This window comes from Protopterus annectens, chromosome 8.part0 (assembly GCF_019279795.1).
Source record: "Protopterus annectens isolate FY-2018-M chromosome 8.part0, PAN1.0, whole genome shotgun sequence".
In the NCBI taxonomy this organism is placed as follows: domain Eukaryota; kingdom Metazoa; phylum Chordata; order Ceratodontiformes; family Protopteridae; genus Protopterus; species Protopterus annectens.
In genome coordinates this window covers 1,213,228,303-1,213,246,331 of record NC_056741.1, presented here as the reverse complement: position 1 = coordinate 1,213,246,331, position 18,029 = coordinate 1,213,228,303, and positions in this window count along the sequence as shown.

Genomic DNA, 18,029 nt, shown 5'->3' with positions numbered 1-18,029 from the left:
TCTGCACAGGGGGTAAGATCTGGTTCCTCCTTGTTTGTTTAGATACCACACAACAGGTGGGGTCAGCCTTGCTGCGATCTTTTTGCCAATCCCCTCAATGCCAAATGCAGCAACTACTTCACCCTGATCCCCCCACCCCATCTGGGAGGCGTCCGTGGTCACCGTGGCGACCGGTGATGGAGGAACGAACGGTTCCCCCTCGTCCAGATTGGTGGAGCACAGCCAACAACGGAGGTCCTGTTTGCATCGATCCATGAGTAGGACCTGGTGGGAAAGAGGGAGTTTTTGGAGTGGGCAAAGAGGAGCCATTGCAGAAGCCTCATGTGTAGTCTCGCTAGAGGCACTAACATAATGGTAGCTGCCATGGTGTCCAGAAGCCGAAGAACACATCTCGCCTGTACTTTCCTGAGGGGTAATAAAGCGTGAACCTGATTCTATAATACTCTGATCCTTTTGTGAGGCAAGAAAGCCTGCATTTGAACGGTGTCTAGCTCTGCACCTATAAACATGACACGCTGTGAGGGCAGCAAGGCAGATTTTTGCCAGTTCACTGTTATTCCTAGTCATTGACAGAGGATAATGGTAGCGTCCTTTGCTCGGATGAGTAGATGCCTGGTGGGGGCGGTAAGGAGCCAGCCGTCCAGGTACGGAAACACTTGGAATCCTTGACGTCTCAAGTGAGCTGTCACCACTGCCAGACACTTGGTGAACACCCTGGGGGCTGTGGTGAGACCAAAGGGCAGGGCACGAAACTGAAAATGACTGGCTCCCAGACGGAAGCACACCCTGGGGGCTGTGGTGACACCAAAGGGCAGGGCATGAAACTGAAAATGACTGGCTCCCAGCCAGAAGCATAAGTGACTCCTGAATGCCCTGTCCATTTTGATATGATAGTAAGCACATCCATACTTCTTTTTCCAGCAACGGAAAAATGGACTGAAGGGTGACCATTCGGAACTTGGACTTCAGAACGTAGTGGTTTAATCAGCTGAGATTTAGAATGGGTCTCAGGTCCCCTGTTCTTTTCAGCACCAAAAAGAGTCTTGAGTAAGTCCCTAATCCGATTTGGTCTGAGGGGACAGGTTGAATGACTCCCTTCTTAAGCAGCTTTGAAACCTCTAGTGCTGCTTGATCCCTTTGACTGGGTGGGACGTCCGGGATTTTCCTGATTGGAGGGGGGATGGACAAAAAGGGGATAGCGTAACCTCCTGAAACTATTCGTAACACCCATCGATCCTGGGCGACGCTTTCCCAGGCTTCCGGGTACAACGATATGCTGCCCTCGACTGGCTCCAGAATAGCACAGTCGGGCAACACATCAGGAACGATGGTAGGAAGAACCGCAAAAGGAATCATGGTCTCCCGAGTTGTGGGGGGCCCTTCAGCCTCTAGGGCGGCGGCTTCCAGAATAACCTCCCCCCTCCTCTGCCTCTGGAGGGGGACTCACCTTGTGTGGCCGGGAAAAACTTCTTAGATTTCTTGAACCACATCTTCCCTCCCCTCTGAGCCTTGGGGTAAGGCCTTGAGGGGAGGGAAAAATGGACCACTACGGCAGACAGGGTCTTTACCTCTTGCTTGCATCTGGTGAGGTTGTCTTTCATTTTGGTCCCAAAGAGCGAGGACCCATCAAAGGGAGCGTCAGTGAAGGAAGACTTGAAGGCCTCCGAGAAATGACACAGGCGCATCCAGGCATGCCTCCTGAGGGCTACACCTGAGCTGGCTGTCCTACTCGCCCCCTCTGCTGCATACGATATGAGCCTCATGGACGAGTTGACAATAGAATAGAGCCAATGTGCCGAGAGGGAGGCTCGGAACCGATAGGTGTCCCGAAGTATCCCCTTCGGGCCCGACAGAGGAAACCCGAGTGCCGAAACCTGTGGACGGAGCCGATATCGACACAGATAAACCTTTGAGGGGTATCGGAGCTGACGCAAGAACATCACTCAGAGCGGAGCACTCCGGCTCCGAAGACAAAGAAGTGCTCGAAGGAGGAACCATAGACACAAGCATCGGGACGGGCTCCGGAGCTGACTGGGTCGGAGCCGAGAATAATTTTGCCAACACTGGCGAGTGCAGGAGCCTCTGAACCACCCTATCGACCTCCAAATCAGACAGTCTGCAGGACTTGGAGGACAGGGAGGGAGATAGGGATCTTCTGTCAGGAGGGCCATGCCTAACACCGGGTGACTGGCTCTGTATGGGTTCCAGTAAAATAGGAGTCGAGGTCTATTCCAGTACTACCGATACCTCCTGCGGCTCCGAGGACATAAGAGCCGAGGAGGGAGAGTCCATTTTATAGATTTTCGCCAGAGGCTCCAAAGATACAGACGGAGCCGGAGATATTTTCTTCGCCTTCGAAGCTTTAGACTTCGACTGAAAATTAGAAGTCGAGTCTAAAGACTCCTCAAACGAAGGTTTTAGGAGTCCCTTCAATATTAGTTTGTTTTTTCTTTCCTATAGCACCCTCGGACTGAAGGCGTGGCAGAAACTACAGGACTCTTGTAAATGAATTGCCCCTAGGCAATAAACACACACGGAATGCCCATCCGTAATGGACATCTTGTAGTTACACTTGGAACATTTTTTAAAACCGGAAGGTTTATGTTCCTTTTGATCCTTAGACATCTTGAATACTGTTATTTTCCACACAAGCAGACCACAGAAAAAAACAGCCAGAAAAACAGTAAAGGCGGGAAACTACTACCACACAGCACAACCAAAGAACCTCTAAGTAAAAACGGTTCTTTACCAGACTCAACACACTAACACCACAAGAGAAAAAATTAAGTGCTACTTAGATCCAATAATCAAAAATAAAGACCTAGAAGGAACACTACACAGAAAGGAGGACTAGGTCCTCTAATTCAAACGGGCCTAGCCCACTGGAACAGTTAGGGATACCAACTACAAACACACGAACACTGCAAACAATCAATAAGAAGAAATAGCTATTAAAATAGCTTTTGTGTTGAACAATCAGCAGATTTCTCAAGATAATTTGACAAAAAAGAGGTACTTAGCCAAAGCCAAACGAGACCACGTCCTAGCTATACGAGCGGCAAACGAGATCTGGGACTATGGAGCAGTGCAGCATGGGATACCTGTTTAGCCCAGCCAATGAGAGACTTCGAGCTAGTAAATAAAAAGTTGGCAGAGTCGGAGCCGATATTCGGCTCTGAACCCGCGAGTAAGAATGTAAGCGAGATTGGACTACATAACAGAGAGTTTTCCAGGAAAGGTATTTCAACTCATGTGAAGTTGAAGGTTCAAAGGGGGGGACAGATGAAGTTAGATAAGATGAAAATGAGATCCCACGGGGGTGTTGGATTTTTATATGGGGTCTTAACATAGTAGTCCCTTTCAGAAAAGCTTTGCAAAGTCTTTGTGACAGGATAGGACAACCATTTTCTCCTATATAGAAATTGACGCTAAATGAACTCTAATCGTTGCTGCAGCTGCTCTGTCATTGAAAAGCTCTGTGAACAACTCTAAAATAGTATATATCGGCACAGCAAGGGGATCTGTCTGATTATCGCTGGCCCATATAACAAATCTCTTCCATTTAATTTTGTATAATTTTCTTGTAAACGTTTTGTGGGAATATAATAGAATATGCTTGACTGGAGAGAAAAGGAAGGGAAACCTGGTGATCAGGGGAACTGCAGCAGCCAAGCTGTCAATCTGAGGATGTCCAGGTTGGGATGAGCCATTCCTGACAGCTGAGTCAGAAGGTCTGGAGCCGGGTTCATAATCCATGGTTCATCCCGAAGATGCGGTTGACGAAAAGGGAACCAGATTTGATGAGGCCAATAGGTAGCAATTAGAATTACTGTTGTCTCCAACACTTGCTTTCTGCAAAAACTTGGTAATTAGAGGGATCGGAGGAAAGGCATAAAGTCCTGGAGGCCAGTTGTGAACATCCCTTGGTGACTCCTCCATGGGGGGATCAGGGCAAAGTAGTTGCTGCATTTGGCACTGATGGGTGATGCAAAGAGGTGGCAGCAGGGCTGGCTCTATTTCCGGAAGATCACTTCTATAAATTTCTGGTTGAGGCACCACTCATGTGGCCATAAAATGGCTCTGCTCAATTTGTTCACAATCATGTTGGGTTTCCCTGGGGTATGCGCTACGATCAGAAAAAGGTTGGAGGCTGTAGCCCACTGCCATACCCTGAGAGCTTCTCGACAAAGTGGGTAAGCTGTGTTCTTCCCTGTTTATGTACCAGACTACTGACATGTTGTCTGACTGGATTGCTATCATTCATAGAGGAAGAGTGTCCTGAAATGCTTGCAAAGCTTAAAGCACTGCCCTCATCTCTAGGATGTTTATATGTAAATGAGCCTTGTGTTCCTGCCAGATGCCTTGAACTGTGTTTCCTAGAATCCCCCCCCCAATCTGGGAAGCATCAGTGGTCACTGTGGCTTGAGGATGAGGGGGACTGAAAGGACGGCCCTCGGACACTAATGGTGAGTGACTCCACCATTGAAGATCTTTTTTGCAAGTGTTGGTTGTCATAATTTTGTAGGACACTGGAAGTTCCAGGACTGACCATTGTGTGGAAAGTAACCATTGAAGTATTCTCATATGAAAATGAACTAGGGGAATGAGCAAGACTGACACAGCCATTTTCCCCAGTACCTAAAGAACCAGTTTTTCAGAGGTTCTTGACTTCCTGAGTAATAGTTTTACATTATGGCGGAGATTGTCTACTCTACTCCACTCTGTCCTGTGGAAGTTTTGTTATTTGTGCTGTTTATCTCTGCTCCTATAAAGACTAAACTTTGACATGGCTTTAGAGCAGATTTTTCGTAGTTTATGGTAATACATAGGAAGGAAAGTACAGTTGTGTACACTTACCATAAATGTAGATGTTCGAGTGTCTTCACTGTTGCAGTCATGACTGTAGGGGTCTCCCTTGCCGGCAGGCAGTCCTCGGTCGGCTAGAATCCCAAAGTCTGGGTCCGGCGTCGGCTGCTGAGTCATGCTCCCTGATGTCAGAGCGCCAGGAGTACAAAGCTGACAGCCGACGCCATGTTCTCCAGTTTTTCTTGCCCCAGATGTCAGGTGTTCCGAAATGAGTAAGATCCCATACCCTTTGCAAATACACCTCAAAAGAAGGGTGAAGAAGGGAACCACACAAAAGAAAAAATAAGAGGGGACAGGAGGGAGGGTAACCTAGACTGCAACAGTGAAGACGCTCGAACATCTACATTTATGGTAAGTGTACACAACTGTACTATGTTCATTGTGTTTCACTGTTGCAGTCATGACTGAAGGGTTGAATCCTAAAGCAGAATAAAAGGGAGGTGGTCATAAAGTAGAGGGGGCGGCTAAAAGGCCCTGCAAGACAGCAGAAGCAAAGCCTGCCCTAGACTTAGAGTAAAGAGGTAGATTGTAGTGTTTGGAAAAAGTATGCACTGAACTCCAAGTTGCAGCTTCCAAAATGTCTTTGGTAGGAACTCCCCTGAGGAAGGCAGCTGAATTGACAGCAGCTCTGGTAGAGTGAGTCCTTATACTCCCTGGGATTTGCTTTCCATGGTGTGAATAGCAAAATCTGATTCCATGAACAATCCATTTAGAAATGGTCTGTTTTGAAATGGCTTTACCTTGGGAACTTGAAGCATAAGAAACAAACAATTGCTCTGATTTCCTGATGTCCTTGGTTCTGTCCAGGTAAAAACGTAGTTGTCTGTGTACATCCAAGGAATGCAAGATCCTTTCCCCCTTATTTTGAGGACTGGGGGAAAAAAGTTGGCAAGTGAATAGTTTGATTTAAAGCCACTTTGGAAACCACCTTAGGCATGAAAGTAGGATTAGTCCTTAAAGACACCCTGTCTTGATGAAAAATAATATAAGGTTCCACAGCCATGAGAGCTTGCATCTCCGAAACTCTCCTGGCAGAGGTAAGAGCTGTCTTCCAAGATAAAAACTTGATGTCAGATGTGGCAGCAGGCTCAAAAGGAGGTAAGGTGAATTTTTCCAAAACATAGTTGAGATCCCAAGCAGGAATGGGTGGAGATCTAGGGGGCCTTAAGTTCTTAGCTCCTCTGAGAATCTGTCGCATGAGCTGATGGGAAAAGATTGGAGGGTCTGTATTATAATGAGCAGAAATAGCAGAGGCATGGATCTTTATGGAAGAGAAAGAGAGACCCTTATGTAAGAGGTCTGTCAGGTAAAGTAAAATCAGAGGAATGTTAGGAATAAGAGGATCTGAATCCTGAGCCTGCATCTAGGAGCAAAATCATTTCCATTTTCCTGCATAAGATTTTCTAGTGCTAGGACGTCTGGTTTCTAAAATGACATCCATAACCTGCTTGGGTAGGAGAGAATGAATCAAAGACCCTGGATTAACCAAGCCGCCAGGCTGAGAGTTTTGACATGGGAGTGCAGAACCTGACCCTGGTGTTGGGACAGAAGGTTCGGAGTCTGTGGTAATACCCAAGGGGGCTCCAGACAAAGGTTTTTCAGTGTTGGGTACCAAAACTGTCGAGGCCAATTTGGGGCCAGCAAAATTATCATCTTGGGCTTGTCCTGTTTGATCTTTAATAACACCCATGGAAAAAGAGGTAGAGAAGGGAAGGCATACCCCGAGAGGTTTCTGCAACTAAATGATAGTGCATCCACTTTCCAAGCTAGTTCGTGGAATGTCCTGGTGCAAAAAATCTGTAGTTGATGATTAAGGTGGGATGCAAAGAGGTCTATGTGAGGGCATCCCCAGACTGCTGTAATCATCCTGAATATTTCGGTGTCCAGCATCCATTCGTGTGGGTCTGACAGGTTTCTGCTCAGACTGTCTGCCAGGAAGTTTTGCTTCCCTGGTAGAAACTGAGCTTGAAGGTCCAGTTTGCAAGCTAGAGCTGTGTTCCATAGAATCATGGCTAGTCTGCAAAGGGGATTGGAATGAGATCCCCCTTGCTTGTTTATGTACCACATAACTGTGGTGTTGTCTGTCTGTATCAGTAGCTGTCCTGGTTGTAGAAGATTCCTGAAAGCCCTTAGAGCGTTCTGAACGGCAAACATTTCCTTTAAATTGATATGCAGGTGCTTCTGATCCTTTGTCCAAAGGCCCTGCAGACAGTTGCCCTGAAAATGGGCTCCGCATGCATAATCTGAAGCGTCCGTGGTTAGTATCTGAGTGGCTGGAGGCAGACTGAAAGGTTTTCCTATGTTTATAGAGTACATGCCTTGGACCACCAAAGGAATTCCTTTTGAAGACAAGGCAGGACGGTGATCTGTATGTCTAAACTGTGGCAATGCTGAGACCATACACTTTTTAGGTACCACTGTATTTTCCTCATATGTAGTCTTGCATATGGTACGAGAAGGATGCAGGAGGCCATGTAACCCAAAGCTTGCAGGAATTTCCTTGCAGATAGCTGAGTTAAAGTTGCCAAGGTTTTGAAAGTTGAAGCCAGCTGTAATTGTTTTTCGGATGTCAGAAATGCCATCTGGGTTGTTGTGTTTAGAAGAGCACCCAGAAAGGTTATCTGTTATGAGGGTATCAAATTTGACTTTTTTATGTTTACAGTGAATCCCAGGAACTTGAGAAGTTTTTGAACAAATTCTAGATGCTGGAGTAAGACATCCTTGCTGTGTGCCTGAATAAGACAGTCGTCCAGATAAGGGTAAATTTGAATTCCCTTGAGTCTGCAATAAGCTACTACTGGAGCCAGGCATTTGGTGAAGACCCTGGGCACAGTAGACAATCCAAAGGGCAGCGCAGCGAATTGATAATGCCTTGAACCTGAGGTATTTTCTGCATTCCTGCCTGATGGGAATGTGTAAATATGCCTCCTTTAAATCCAGAGTTACCATCCATGCATTTTTGATCAGCATTGGAAGTAGCTGCTGTAGAGTAAGATCTTGAATTTTGGTATTTCGTGAAAAGTGTTCAAGACTGACCGATCCAGAATGGGTCTCCATGAATTTTGCTTTTTGGGGACTAGAAAGAGCCTTGAGTAAAAACCTTGTCCCATCTCTGAAAGTGGAACCAGTTCTATGGCTTTCATAGCCAAGAGAGCTTCCACCTGGTTTAAGGCCTCTAACCATTGATGTTTTGGAAGATCCGGCCATCCGCTTGGTCTTGGTAGGGTATGAAAACGGAATTTGTAACCTCTTGAAACCACATCCAGAACCCACTTGTCTTGGGTTATACGAGTCCAATTTAGGTGAAAAAGAGAAAGTTTTCCTCCGAGAGGGGCTTCCAGGCAAGAAGTTCCTGCAGCCCAACAGAGGGAGTCATTGAGCCTGTTTTCTATGAGCTTGAGACCTGTCCTCTCCTCCCCTAGGGGTGGAAGCAGTCCACTTTCTTGGTCTATAAGAGGCTTGTGTTTGAGGCCTTCCTCGGGAGTTTCTGTATCTACCCCTCTGAGGCCTGTCTGAATTGGGAAAAGACCAATTTTTTGTAGGCCAATTCCTACTAAATCTGGGTGGCTGTACTTGCAAGAAATCTTTAACCGTTTGCATAGATTTTGCCTTGTCCTCCATCTTCTTTATCACCTCTTCAGCCTTAGGTCCAAACAAAACATTATGCTCAAGAGGAGCATCCAATAACTTAGCTTTTACTTGATCTGGCAAGTTTTGTTCCTTTAACCAAGCTTGCCTTCTAATGACTGTACCAGAGGCAGCAGCCCTACAAGAAGCCTCCAAGGCATCAAATCCACAGTGTAAACCATGCTTCCCAACTTGTTCAGTGGCATGCATTAAATCATGTAATTCCTTATCTGCACAGGCGGAAATGGAAGTTAGCTTTTGTTTCAAAACAGACAGAAGAAATTGCTGGTATTTCAGCATATGAAATTGACAGTTTAAAGCCCTAATAGATAAAGTAGCAGAAGTGTAGACTTTTTTGCCCCATCTTTCTAAAGATCTGGAATCCTTCTCAGTGGGAATGGGGTTTTTAGCAGTAGCGGCCTTAAACCCCTTAGGACCCTGAGAAATGGTTTCAGGATCAGCAGTAGGATTCTTGTATAAAAACTGGTGGGAATCAGGAACCCTATAATATCTGTCTGGCTTAACAGGAGCTGGAGGAAAAGAGTCCGGAGTTAAGTTAGCCTCCGAAAAAGCATCATCCACAATATCCAAAATAGGGGGGATAGCCAGGGGTCTATGTTGGGGAAGAAGAAGAAAATCCCTAAGTCTTTTCTTAGATTCCGAGTACTCCTGGCCTTCCCAGTAAAAATGTTCCCTCATTTCATGTAAAGTTTCCCCAAAAGACAAATCCTCAGGGGGAGAAACTGAAGGAATGGATTCCACAGCATCAGAATCCTCATAAGGAGGGAAAGAATATTCCTGGTCAGAAGAAGAAACTGAAGAAACAGAAGCGTGATCAGAGGAGTCATAATACACTTCCTGCCTTGGCCTTTTATCTGGAGGGGGATGTGAACCCCTAATCATAGTAAGTAAGTCCTCCGCATCAAAAGTAATTGTTTCTGAGACTTTGGTGCCGGATCAGAAGAGGCCTGGGCTGTAGTCTTTGATTTGGAAGGAGTCTTTGCCTTTGTCTTTGGCTTTGCCTTTATTAGAAGCTGAGTAGGCCTGAAAACCCCTTCGGAAGCCGGTACCTGCACAGCGGCTCCGGACCCATCCGAAGAAGCATTGTCCGAAGGTCTTGCAACAGAAATATTCAAAAGCCTAGTTGGCTCCTCATGGGAGTCCGTTCAGGCCATCGGTTCCGAAATGGCCGATGACAGGGACTGCAAAAGCACCTCACTGATGATGGCCGAACCTGAAGCTGGCTCTGCTTGTACAATATTATCCAATTTGGACCTCGGAGGCCTGTCTTTATCCTTGCGTCGTTTGTGAACTCCGGCAGCCGGAACCGAATCCAACGACATTTTGTAATTAAAACGCCTACCGAAGTAATGAAATGCAAAATCGTACCTTCGTTTAATCGTACGTTGATTGAATCTAGCACAAAACCGACAACTAGCTACATCATGGTCAGGGCCTAAGCAAGGAATACAGTAAGAATGAAAATCCTTATGAGGTATTTGCTTCCCACAAGAAATACAATTATTAACTTTTTCTGACATCAGACTGGAGCAAGAAAAAAGTTTCCCCAACGAGGTACTTAGCTTTGAGTAAGAGAAGAAAATCTTCGGACTGAAGTACGTTTAGAAAAAATTGTCAGGAGTCAGCCGACCGGCAAATGCGAACTGCTATCACCGCACGGCAAGAAAGACTGGAGAACATGGCGTCGGCTGTCAGCTTTGTACTCCTGGCGCTCTGACGTCAGGGAGCATGACTGAGCAGCCGACGCCGGACCCAGACTTTGGGATTCTGGCCGACCGAGGACTGCCTGCCGGCAAGGGAGAACCCTACAGTCATGACTGCAACAGTGAAACACGATGAACATCAAAGTTGTAGGGTATACTCCCTTGCTTGTAACAGATTATGCCTGGTTGGGGTGGTTATGAGCCAGTCATCCAGATATGGAACCAAGCGGAATCCTTTGCGTTTCAGGTGTGCCCCCGCTACTGCCATATCCATGGTGAACACTCTGAGGGCTGTAGTGAGACCAAAGGGCAGAGCTCGAAATTGGAAGTGACTGGCTCCCAGCCGGAGGCACAAGAACCTTCTGGATTGCCTGCCCATCCAAATGTAGCAGTGCACATCCTGAAAGTCTATACAGCACATCCAATTGTCTTTTTCCAGGAATGGATGTATTTGACTACAATGTCACCATCCGGAATTTAGTCTTTTGTACCAATTTGTTTAGCTTGGTGAGATCCAAAATGGGTCTCCAGTCCCTGTCTTCTTTGGAACTAAAAAAATCTTGAGTAAGTTCCAGATCCTCTCTGATCTGAGGAGACTTCTTAAATGACTTTTTATTAGCAAAGTTTGGATTTCTAATGTTACTTGTTCCTTTTGATTGGATGGAATGTCTGGAACTGACTTGCTTAAGGGGATAGGGAAGGAGAAGGGAATGATATATCCTCTGGATATTATGTTCCGCACCCATTTGTTGTTTGTTATATTTAGGCAAGTTTCTTGGTGCAGAGACAATTGACCCTCAACTGCCTCCAGAGGGGAGCAATTGGGCACTCCTTCAGGAGCACTAGAAGGGTCTCCCAAAAAAGATTCTCTGGAGCCATGATTCTGTGGGCCTCCTCTGCCATGAGGATGGCATCTTCCATTATTGTTCCCCCCTCTGCATCTAGTGGAACTTTCTTCCTGTGTGTCCTAAAAAGACCCTTGAGATTTTCTGAACCACATCTTCCCACTGTCTTTCTGACCTTTGGGAAAGGGTATTGTAAGAGTGGAAAAACATACTCCAATGGCAGATAAGGTCACGCCTTCCTGTTCACATCTGGTGAGCGTTTCCTTCACTTTAAGTCCAAAAAGAGAAAAGCCTTCAAAAGGGGCTTTAACGAAGGAAGACTTGAAGGGTTCCGCGAAATCGGAAGGGCGCATCCAGGCCTGCCTCATAAAGAGAGATATCTGAACCTGTTGCCTTAGTAGTTCCATCTGCTACATAAGATACAAGTCTCATGGACGAGTTGACGACTGAGTTCAGTGTGACAAGTTGAGTACTGACTTTATCTGCCACTGCATCAGCTACAGCTCCTTGGAGGGAGTCTGATATTTCCTTTGTCAGGTCTCTCTGTAATCTAGTGAAGTGGGTGAGATAATTCATGCACTGTAATGCAAAGGTCGTTGATGAAAAGATAAACTTGCCATACCTATCCATAGTCCTGAAATCCTTCTTAGGAAGATGGATAGAGGAGCTGGTCTCAGAAAGCTCCATTTTAGTGGCCACCGCCATGACCATGGCATCAACCACTACACCCTTTGTTAAAAAGCTTTTTTCTTTAGGGGCAATAATGTACTTATTTCGCCTCCTTGGAGTAAGGTCTATGGAGTCTGGGGTTTCCCAAGCCTTCCAAGAGATTAACTCTACAAGCTTGTCAAAAGGAGGGGTCACCCAAGGTTTAAGGGGGAGACCCAAAGGCATTCAGATAAACTGACTCCTCGGCCGAAGGGGTGGTGGACAGCCAATCACAACTCTGTTTTGAGATGCTTCCTCTTGCATGCACTCTTCTGAAGGGACCTCCTCAGTGGGAAATTCTGGAGAGATTTTGAAGATGGGGCAGTCCCCTGAGGGACATCCTGAGGCCTGATGGAGGGGAACCTCTTGCAGTTACAGCAGATTATACCCCACTCACTAGGTGGTGCCTTGACGTGTACATGAGTGCATTCTATAGCATCCAGTACTTCAGGGTACTGTACTACCCCGTAAAAACGGACCATTTTGCTGGCACTCTCCTGAGACCTACGAGGAAAACACATGTACTCAGTGGCGTGCATGAGCATGGCATCCAAGAAATAGTGTGGGATCCTGGATGCTGATGCCTGTGACACGCCCATCATGTTCCCAGTTGGTCTCTTTTCACAAATTCCAAAACTGGAATTTGAAATTAAATTATTCTGGGACCATAGAAATTTGAAGTACCATTACATTCTTCTCACATGGAGTTTTACAGGAGGAATCATGAGTATCACAGACACCATTAGACCTAAAATCCTGACAAGTCCCCTTGCTGAGATAGTAGACAGAGTGAAAAAAACTCATGAATAGGTCTAAATACAAATCTGTTTCTTCCTGTGGAAGAAAAACTGCTTGAACTGAGGTGCCCAGGAAATACCCAGGAAAACAATCCTATGAGAAGTAGTCAGGCAAGACTTCTGAATTTCTCTTTGAATTCCATCCTGTGTAGGACATCCATTACCTTAGCAAGATATTTCTGGAATATGAAAATGACCCTGGAAAAATAACCAATTTGTCTAAATATGGAAAATGTGACAGCCTTGCAGACTACAGTAGGCTATCACACAATCAAGGCACTTTGTAAACACCCTTGGAGCAGTAGTTAGACCAACAGGTAATGCAGAAACCTGATAATGTGATCCAGACACAGAAAACCTTAAGAAACGCCTGGCATCTGGAATAATAGGAATTAAGAAGTTATGTACTCACCATAACGTTCCATCTGAGTAGGTATCTTCATTTGTCTGCAACTTTTGGGATACGGATCCGATCTCGGATCCGAGCCGGCAACTTCTATCACAGCATAGATCCGAGCTCCTAGCTCCTCCCTTTACCCATAATCCCCTGCCAACCCTGACTGACCTCAGATCAAGTTTGCCCCATAGCACAGCTAGTACTGTGTCCCAGAGGGAACTAAACTAAAGAACCCCAAGTAGGATCATTTTGGTCAGGGGGAAGGAGGGGGGGGGGGGTGGTTGCAGACAAATGAAGATACCTACTCAGATGGAACATTATGGTGAGTACATAACTTCTTAATCTGAAGTAGGACAGAGTCCCCAGCTACCTAAATCTTGGGTGGCCTTCATGGAAGGATATTCCAGAGCACTGCAGAGCCAAAAGAAGCCCTACCTCGGGAGACAATATCTACTTTGTAGTGGCTGATAAAGGTATGAGATGAAGCCCAAGTGACTGCGGAACAAATGTCATCCAGAGAAACTCTAGCCTTGAAAGCAGCCGATGTAGCAATGGCCCTCGTAGAATGCGCACGGACTCCCTGAGGTGCAGGCCTTCCCGAGCTCTGATATGCTAAGAGAATACAACTAGATATCCATCGGGAGAGGGTAACCTTAGACACCGCCTTGCCGAGGTTGTTTTTGGCAAAGGAGACAAACAACTAATCGGATTGCCTATGACCAGTAGTTCGATGAGTATAAAAATGTAGTTGTCTGTGCACGTCTAAAGAGTGCAGCTTATACTCTCCTTTGTTCTGATAGTTGGGGAAGAATACTGGAAGATTAATAGATTGATTAATGTTAGCTTCCGACAATACCTTAGGTAGGAAAGACGGATTGATCCTGAGGTGAACTCTGTCTGGGTGGAAGACCAAATACGGTGGTTTGACACAGAGAGCCTGGAGTTCCGAGACCCTCTTGGCTGAAGTTATGGCCACCAAAAAGGCCGTTTTACAAGAGAGGCATTTAACAACAGTGGCCGCTGGCTCGAAAGGGGGGCAAGTCAATGCCCGTAAAACTAGAGATAAATCCCATGTGGGTACTACCTCCTTGACCGGGGGCCTGAGAAGGAAGGTACCCTTAAGGAAAGTCTTACACAGTTTGGAAGTAATAAGCGGGCCTGACTCCAGACCTACATGGTAGTGTGAAATTGCTGCAAGTTGCACTTTAACCGTGGAAGAACTAGCCCCTTGGTGAAAGAGAGAAGATGGAAAATCTAGAACCGACGCTACCGGCGCAGTGAAAGGATCTAAATGACGGTGCTCCGCCCAAATGGAAAAACATTTCCATTTACTCCGATAAACCCTTCTGGTGGAGGGCTTGTGAGCTGCTACTAGGATGGCTTTGACTGGAGATGAAATTCCGGGAGTCCTTATCAGGAGTGGAACTGGAGCAACCAAGCCGTCAGCTTTAGGTTGGCCAGATTCGAGGTTGGAAGACCCAGGGGGTGTGAAATGAGATCCGGAAGGGGATCCAGCATCCAGAGCGGATGAATCAGGTGAGACCATAGGTAAGGGAACCACGTCTGACAAGGCCAGAATGGGGCAATGAGGATCATCTTGCTCCCCAACTAACTGGCTTTCTGTAATAGTTTCAACATCAGAGGCAGAGGCGGGTAAGCATAAAGCAGACCGGGAGGCCAAGCATGAACTAGAGAGTCTCTCGGGGACTCCCCTGGAGGGGAGATCAGAGCGGAGTAATTGTTGCATTTGGTATTTGAGTGAGAGGAAAAAAGATCGCAACAAGGTCGCCCCCATCGGGCAAATATTTGCTCTGCTACTAGAGGATTGAGAGACCACTCGTAAGGAGTCAGGATAGTACGACTGAGCCTGTCCGCTAATATGTTGGACCATCCCAGAATGCGCGTTGCGATGAGAAAGCGGTTGGTGGATGTCGCCCATTCCCACACTCGCATGGCCTCACGGCAGAGTGGGTAAGACCTGGTTCCCCCCTGTTTGGTGATGTACCAGACGACTGACATGTTGTCCGTCTGTACCGCAATCGTCCCCACCGGAAGAGGGTTGTGAAGTGCTTCCAACGTCAAAAGCACCGCCCTCATCTCCAGGACGTTGTTATGCAAAGAGGACTCTATGTCGTTCCACGTGCCTTGAACTGTTCTGCCCGAATAGTGCCCCCCCACCCCAGGCGAGAAGCGTCCGTGGTCACTGTGGCGACTGGCGGAGGCAGCGAGAAGGGGCGTCCAATGTGGAGATTGGAGGACTGGAGCCACCACACGAGCGACCTTCTGCAAACCCTGCTTAGGGAGATGGATGAGACAGGGGATTGCGAGATAGGGACCATTGTACCTGGAGGGTCCATTGTATGACCCTCATATTCAACCGGGCCAGTGGCAGCAGCGGAATTGCTGCCGCCATAGACTCTAGAGCCCTCAGGACCAATTCTGCCGAAGGAGCTTGAAGTTGAAGGATGGCCTGCACATGCAACCTCAGGTTCTGAAGCCGATCTGGAGTCAAGAAAGTAAGCATCAGTCTGGAGTCCCTCTGAAATCCAATACTTGTGTAGGAGCCAGGGAGGATTTGGCCGTGTTGATGGTCAACCCTAAGAATGGAGCCAGATTGAGGAACTAATCCCTGCATGAGCAAAGAAGATGCCTTGTTGGGGTGGTAAGGAGCCAGTCGTCCATGTACGGAAAGACCTGAATTCCCTGGAGTCTCAGGTGGGCTGCTATCACTGCCAAGACCTTGGTGAACACCCTGGGGGCTGAGGTGAGACCAAAGGGAAGGGCCCTGAACTGGAAATGGCTGGCTCCCAGCCGGAAGCGAAGAAACCTCCTGGAGCGTCTGTCCACAAGAATATGATAGTATGCATCATTGAGGTCTATTGGGCACATCCAGTCATTCTCCCATAGTAGTGGGAGGTTAGATTGCAGAGTGACCATCCAGAACTTTACTTTTGGTACTGCCAGGTTCAAGAGAGAGAGGTCCAAGATGGGCCTCACGTCCCCCTTCTTTTTTGGCACCAGAAAGAACCTGGAGTAAAACCCTGATCCGTGCTGATCTGGGGGGACGGGCTGGATGGCTCTTTTTTGTAAAAGCTGCTGAATTTCTGCAGCCGCCGCCTCCCTCTGATTGGGTGGCACATCGGGGAGGCTTCTGATTCTGGGGGTTACAAGAAACGGAATTTGGTATCCTCTGGATATAACATGAAGCACCCAGCGATCCGTTGTTATGGACTCCCACATTGCTAGGTGTCTTGAAAAATGTCCTCCGACTGCCTCCAGAGTGGAGCAGCCAGGTAACCCCTCAGGGGTTCTGCGTGGGCATCTCAGAGAAAGGTTCTCTGGACCCAAAGTTCCTGGGACCCCCTCTGCCTCTAAGGCGGCATCCTCCCTGTCCTCCTCTGCCAAGAGAGGACTGGTTGTCCGGAGCAGACTGGGATTGATGTGATTTCCGGAACCACATCTTCTTCTGACCCTTTTGGTTCTTGGTAAAGGACCTCTGGGGAGCAGAGAAGCGGACTCCGACGGCAGACAACGTCTTCCCATCTTTCTCACTCTGGACAAGGGTGTCGCGAACGGTTTTGCTAAACAATGCAGAACCATCAAAAGGGGCATTCGCAAATGACGCCTTAAAGGGATCTGAGAAGTCACAATGTCGGAGCCAGGCTTGCCTCCTCATGACCAGCCTGACTCTGCCTGCTCTAGCAGCTCCCTCAGTGGCGTGAGACAAGAGCTGCATAGAGGTGTTGGAAATAGAACGTAGGGTGGACCTTCGGGAGGAGTACAGTTGCTTGTCCCCTTCCGACATGGACCCCGGGGGGGAAGCAGCGTATTCTTTGATTAGATCCCACTGCATCCGAATGACGTGTGCCATATAGTTCATGGCCCTCAAGGAGAAGGTCGCTGAACTGAAGGCCCACTTCCCAAGGCGGTCTATCGCGTGAAACTCCTTGCTTGGCGGATGAACCGTGGGGCTCTCCTGAGCCAACTCTCTCTTGGTGGCTGCCGCCACCAACATGGCATCCATAGGGGGACCTCTGCTCCAATGGGTTCTCTCTGACGGGGGGGGGGGGGGGGGGCTCAAAATTTTGTCTAAGCGCATGGGAACAGGCTCTACAGTGTCCGGCACCCTCCAAGCCCTAGTGGCTATAAGATCCACTAAGGGGTCGGGGGGAGGGGACACCCAAGAGGTAGATGGCCCTGCCTCGAACGCCTCTAGGAATACGGACTCGTCGGAGGAAGCCTTGGGGGCAGACCACCCCCCCTAATTCTGAGCATTTCCATGATGTCTCCAAAGAAGACATCCTCAGGGGGTGACCTTGGGGAGCCTTCCCCTTCATCCAAGTCTGTATCCTCAGTGAGGGACTCAGGGGAGTCCACGTGCCTCCTTTTGCACTTCAACTTGCGAGGAACCTCCTCTTGGGGGGGGGGGCTGTCCGAGGAGTCCTCACCAGCAATACCCTTTTCCAATGGAACACCTAGAGGCGCTGAAGCAGGCTGCCCCGAAGGCCGGGTGAGGGGAGCCAGGACCAGCAGAGAGGGAGTGCAGGGGGGAGCCGAAGCCAGGACCGGGGGCCTGGATGCACTCAACAGCACCCTCTCCACCACCGTGAAAGCCGAGGGGAAGCCGCTCTCTGACAGATTTGAGAGTATAGCTCTGCTCAACCTGTCCGCAATGATGTTGGACTTCCCGGGGATATGCGTTGCTATCAGAAACCGCTGAGAAGAGATTGCCGATTGCCAAAGTCTGAGTGCTTCTCGAAACAGGGGATAGGACTTGGTTCCGCCCTGCTTGTTGATGTACCACACTATGGACATATTGTCTGTTTGGATTGCAATAGTCCCCAGGGGAAGAGAGTCATGGAGGGCTTGCAACGTCAAAAGCACTGCTCTCATCTCCAGGACGTTTATGTGCAGGTGGCATTCGAAAGGTTGCCAAGTGCCATGGACCATCCTGCCCTGAAAATGCCCCCCCCCCCCGATCAGGGAGGCGTCCGATGTGACCATGGCGACCGGGGAGGAAGGAACAAAGGGTCTGCCTTGATGGACTTGAGGGGACAATATCCAC